The sequence below is a fragment of the Panthera onca genome, chromosome B3 (assembly GCF_046562875.1).
Source record: "Panthera onca isolate mPanOnc1 chromosome B3, mPanOnc1 haplotype 2, whole genome shotgun sequence".
Lineage (NCBI taxonomy): Eukaryota > Metazoa > Chordata > Mammalia > Carnivora > Felidae > Panthera > Panthera onca.
Window position 1 is genome coordinate 99,171,365 of NC_138344.1, and position 6,128 is coordinate 99,177,492.

Here is a 6,128-nt window from a genome sequence, read left to right on the forward strand (position 1 = left end):
GCAATTCCACTATTGGATATTTATCCAAAGAAAATGAAAATACCATTTTGAAAAGATATATGCACCCCTATGTTTACTGCAGCATTATTTACAATAGCCAAGATATAAAAGCAACCCACGTGTGCATCTGTGGGTGAATGGTTGAAGATGTACTGTGTATATACAGAGATACAGATACCAATATAGATTACAGAATATTATACAGCCATAAAAGGGATGGTATCTTGCCATTTGCAACAACATGAATGGATCTAGAGGGTACAATACTATGTGAAATAAGTCAGACTGAGAAAGACAAATACCATATGATTCCCCTCACATATGGAATTTAAGAAACAAAACAAGTAAACAAAGAAAAAAAGGGGAAAAAACAGACTATTAAATACAGAGAACAAAATGGTGGTTTCCAGAGGAAAGGTAGGTGGGAGGTGGGTGAAACAGAATAAGGGTATACTTCTCGTGATGGGCACTGGGAAATGCAGAGAATTGCTGAATCATTATATTGTATAGCTGAAACTAATATAACATTGTGTGTTCGTTAAAAATAAGTAAAATAAATAAAATAAAAATAAAACCATTCTTAGTTCACAAGCTGTACAAAAGCAGGCCAGAGTTTGGCAAGGTTTGTTGGTCCTGATGTGGAAATCCATGTTTCTATTAACATTTTATGAGCTAGGGGCACCTGGGTGGCAGTTGGTTAAGCGTCCGACTTCGGCTCAGGTCATGATCTCACGGTTCGTGAGTTCAAGTCCCGCATCAGGCTCTGTGCTGACAGCTCGGAGCCTGGAGCCTGCTTCAGATTCTGTGTCTCCCTCTCTCTCTGTCCCTCCCCTGCTTGTGTTCTGTCTGTCTCTCTGTCTCTCAAAAATAAACAAACATTAAAAGAAAAAAAATAAAAACAACATTTTGTGAGCTAGATAGGCACAACTATAACTTTCATGCTCACTATTCTCAGTTCCCCAGGCAGTAAAATCACTAGAACCAAGTCCTAAAGACCAGAGATAAAAACTAATAAAAATGCATTCGATGAAATAAAGTTGAAATTATAATCTAGAAACAACTGCTCCCTTCAAGTTTAATTACATATCACTGTAGCTAAGAATATTCATTTATTCATATGAGGTTTCATATTTTCATATTTCCCTTTTCCCTTCAAACTTCAGTTTTATGAAGTGCTCACAGAAAAAAAATAAATGAAGATTTTTGACTCCACATTAATAATAAATAGCCTCAGGCAGTGAACACTGGCCACTCCTGATGTTACCCTTGGCTCTGAAGTCTGATTGACCACGTCAAATTCTTCCTGTCTTGAGTGATTTTAATTCAGGTCTCCACCGTCCAGGTCCATGGTACTTGATTTCCAGTTTGGTTACATGCTTCTGTAAGTTAAACAAATGATTTGGATTCAGGACAGTAGGTTCTGGACAAATCCTGTCTCAAGAGGAATTTCAAGCTGGCAGGATACACTAGGAAATGGGTAAATTACCTGTAGTGAAAAATTTAAAGTGGCCTCTAGACTACTGGCCTCATTAAGAGTTCAGACCTAAAAACACTACACACTAGAAGACAAAAAAAAAAAAAAAATCTGTATCCTGTGGATTTAGCTATTTGGGGCTTTAGCTATGAGGTCTGGATTATAGACTGTTGTCTAAACCTTCCTAGTTTTCACCAGGCTGACTCTTGTGGTCTCAACCCCTTTGCCTCATTCTGCCCTCTAGTGCCTCTGCTCCTGGCTGTCTCTACCTCAGCTGGGGATTTCTTTTCTTTTTTTTCTTTTTTTTTAAGCTTATTTATTTATTTTTGAGAAAGAGAGAAAGAGCAGGGGAGGCTCAGAGAGAGGGAGAGAGAGAATCCCAAGCAGGCTCCACACTGTCAGTACAGAGCCCGCTCAACAGAGGGCTCAAACTCACAAACCGTAAGATCATAACCTGAGCCAAGGGTCGGACACTCAACTGACCCAGGTGCCCCTCAGCTTGGGATTTCTGGGTTTCTGCCTTTAACTCACTTCCACCTCCATTGTGTGGCTGCCCCATGGCTGTCCCTTTGAATTAGGGAGACTCTTTCCTTGGTGTTCTGCTCTTTTCAAAGGGCATAGTTGAGTTCTTGGGGACAAGAAGAATGCAAATTAAAAATAGAAGGTACTACGTTTCTGTATCAAAGCAATAGTGAATATATAATACAAACATGAATCTATATATGTATATTTAATGCTGTTAGAGGTGTCAGGAAACATATTCTCACACAATGTAGGTACATGTGTAAATCAGAACACCAGATAGCCCTGTTGTGATACAATTTGACAACATACATCAAGAGCCATAAAACTGTTTGTATCCTTTAATTGCATAGCCCATTTCTAGGAATATAGCCTAGCAGAAGAAATTTAATATAGAAAAAAACTTTCAGCAGAAAGATATTCACTATAACATAATTATGACAGAACAAGGGAAACCCACATATCCAAGCAGGGGGGAAGACAATTGTTAACTAAGCTGCATATAGTTGATGAGTAGTGTTAGTGTTTACAATACAAGAAAAGGTGAAAAAAACTACAAAATTGTATGTACAGAAGGATTCCCACTATTAAAAAGGATATTTGCATAGGAAAAAAAGAAGAAAAATTCCAAATAATAGTTAATTTCTTCTTCATACTTTTATGTACTTGATATTTACTACTGTATATACACTAGATGATCAGGGAGAAAATCAGTACGGCATTACATGGTATATAACACTGTACGTACACCAGAAGGATCAGGGAAAAGGGTTAGTGATATATTGCTTACAGAAAAGAGCTGAACATAAAGTTGCATATGCAAAATGAATGCAGTGATTAAAAAAAAAAACAGTCTACATCAAGGACATCAAACTTAAATACCTACGGAAGCCAATAGGCAGCATAAACAAATAAAAGAAACCGCACTGGGACAATGGCAAATTGGCAAGCACGGGTTCCTTTTGAAGGTGACTCTCTCCTTAGCTCCTGCCATTTGAAAATACAGGTTCGATTTTTCAAGAAAAATTCCATATCTGGATTTAATTAAAAATCTCTTCATTTTTGCCTGTTAAAAATCTAATTTAAATGGTAAATACACTGCATGAGCCCAATAAAACATGCCAGATTTTTTTTAGCTGAAAGACTGCTCATTTGTGTCTTCTGCTTGATATCTGAATAAATACACACATGCACACAGAAATAGACCTTAGAGAGAATCCAGCCAAAATGGAAGCAGTCATCATGCCTGAATGATGGAACTCTGGTGATTCCTACTATTTTCTATGCTTTCATATATTCTAAATTTTATTTGATATGCACAGATGATGCTCTTATAATGAAAACTTCAAAACATTATTTTTCACCATCGTACAGACAGAGTTTATCTTTTTTGAGGGTTTCTCAGGATCTGGAGCTTCTTTTTCTCATTCCTTTCTGCATATTATAGCCACTAAATTCATCTTTTAGTTGTTCTTTTTTGTAAATTTTATTTTAAAAAAATGTTTTTAATGTTTGTTTATTTTTGAAAGGAGAGAGAGAGACAGAGCGTGAGTGGGGGAGGGGCAGAGAGAGAGGGAGTCACAGAACCCGAAGCAGACTCCAGGCTCTGAGCTGTCAGCACAGAACCTGACACAGGGCTTGAACTCATGATCCATGAGATCATGACCTGAGTGAAGTCGGATGCCCAAGAGACTGAGCTACCCAGGCACCTCAGCTTTTAGTTGTTCTTAATAGGGATTTTACAAACAGCGCCGACAGATCATACATAGGTGCAAGACTTAAAGATACCAGCATAAAAAATGACAACCATGTCAAGTGGACAGTAAAACAGGATGTCATTTTGATGTGACTGCCTAGTCTCTCTCTCCCCACCCCCTTGCCTCTGTCGCACTGAAACCCAATCAAAAGGAATCACATCCCTCCAGCCTAGTTGACTGTAACAGGTCAGCTGAGGAGGAGAAGAGGAGAGGCAGTAATTAAGCAAGAGTTGATGATTTGGAAACAGTGAAAGATTTTACAATTTACCCCAAATTATTTTAATCTCTTTTAAAGCTGAGCTGTTTCTGCAGACATAAAAAAAAAGGTAACAAAAGACCATCTCCAATTCTACTCAAGACAGAGGTGCAGATCTTGGAGAAAAACTATAAAGGAAGTTAGATTTGCCCTTCTACAAGTCAAGTACCATTAAGGGCCTTTTTAATTTCCTTTACATTTTCCTTGTAAGCTCAAAGGGACGTTCAAGTTTCACTTTATGTTCAGAGGTGGCACGCCCTGTGCATGGCAGGAATCAGACTTTCACTCTTTCGTTTGCTTCTCCTTGAGAATGTGCCCTGGGTGGGGGGGCTTAGACATCACAGGAAAGTATTTGGGAAGGTGGGTTTGGAGGGAGTCCTAGAGCCCTGCCGTGGGCAGGGGTAGTGAGGTCAAGTGGCGGGGAGAAGGGTTTGCATACTTTTGAACTTGTGCCAGGACTGCTTGATTTTCCCTTGGCTTTTTCCCCTGAGAGGTTAGACGCTTTGTGTCAGTGATAATGCCGGTAAGTGTTTCACAACCAGGTCTCTGGGGGGAAGAGCCTTGATTTACAGCATTTGCTGATTTTTGCCGTGTCAGCACTCCCCCCAGAGCTGACTTCCAGCCATCACTCTGCCACGACTGAATGCAGAGCTGGAGAGATGTACACACCTGGCTCCTCCAGCACCCCACTAGTTTAGCCCCACTGGTCCAGAACGGTCAGGCCAAAGGGTCTGTTGCTTTGCAGCAAGGTTGCTGGGCCCTGTCAGTTGTTCTGGTTATGAAATCCAGCTCTATTCTGCTGCTGCTTTGATCTCCTTTGGTTGGACACAGTCTTACTCTGGGATCTTTTTTAGCTTGTCCGATTAACAATCTTTTCTCACCACATTTTATTGCTATATCTCCCTTCCTGTATTTTATCTTTGTCATTTTATTGATTTTTCTCTTTACCACTTTTCAGTGCAGATGGAGAACACTGAACCTGGAATCCCCCTTTCTTTAAAAAGGTGGAGAGCTCATGCCATGGGAGGTGCTCACTTTGGCAGCACGTGTACTAAAATAGATACAACAAGGGGCACCTGGGTGACTCAGTCCACTGAGCATCCAGCTCTTGATTTCAGCTCGGGTCACGGTCCCAGGGTCATGGGATCGAGCCCCGCGTCGGGCTCTGTGCTGAGCATGGAGCCTACTAAAGATTCTCTCTCTCTCTACCTGTGCCCTTCTCCCCCACTTGCTCTCTCTCTCTCTCTTTCCCTTAGACGGAAATAGATACAACAGAGAGAAGACTGGTATGGCCCCTGCACAAGGATGACATACAAATGTGTGAAGCAGTCTATATTGTTCCCAGGGACCATCTCTCTATACGGCAGTGCCGGATGACTCAGACACATGAGTAGGCAGGGACGGCTTTTTTCTCTAACTCTGAGTTAACTTTGTCACTGCGGCCATCATGAGTCTGTCTGTTCAGCAGTTCTTGAACTGGCATGGGTAGAATATGCACTGGGCTGGAAGTCAAAGTCTGACTCCACCACTAGCGTGTGGTCTGCTGCATGTCATGTAAACCTCTCAGGAACTCATTCTTCCTGAATTGATCCTCCAGCAACAAAAGGTTGCTCATTCCTGACTGCCATGGGCAAAATATAATCAAGTGAAAATGTTCTCAGTTGGATCTGTCACTTCCTCTCCAACCAGGCCTCTAAGCATCACTGCTTCCATCTTGTGTTGACTTGTATTCCGTCAGGAAACGGAAATCCCAAGCTCATTAGAAACTGCTTAATTTTTATAGGAAGGGTGCAGGAGGAAACCCATCTTTACCTGTATGGCCCAGATTGCTGTGCGAGCCTTGCTTTGTGTTCCCTTTCTCCCTCCATGCATGCCTAAACCTGCTATCCTTTTGTGAACAGAACTGCCCCCATCACCATCCTCGTCATCTTCTTTGTGTTACACCCCTGACCCCTGAGTATCTAGAAAATGAAACTGAAAATTAGAAAAAAAAAAAAAAAAAAAAAAAAAAGAGATCCTCTCAATTCATTGAAAACAGTTCTGAGGGTCAAAATGACAATATAATTACTTCATTTTCACTACAAAAGTAGAACATGTTCTTTGCAGAATATTAGGAAAT

At 40.7% G+C, this 6,128-nt stretch overlaps 1 pseudogene; it reads left to right on the forward strand.

Annotated features, from left to right (window-relative positions):
- The first annotated feature begins 5,255 nt into the window (after window positions 1–5,255).
- LOC132670525 (U6 spliceosomal RNA) lies at window positions 5,256–5,349 on the forward strand (annotated as a pseudogene).
- Window positions 5,350–6,128: the final 779 nt, after the last annotated feature.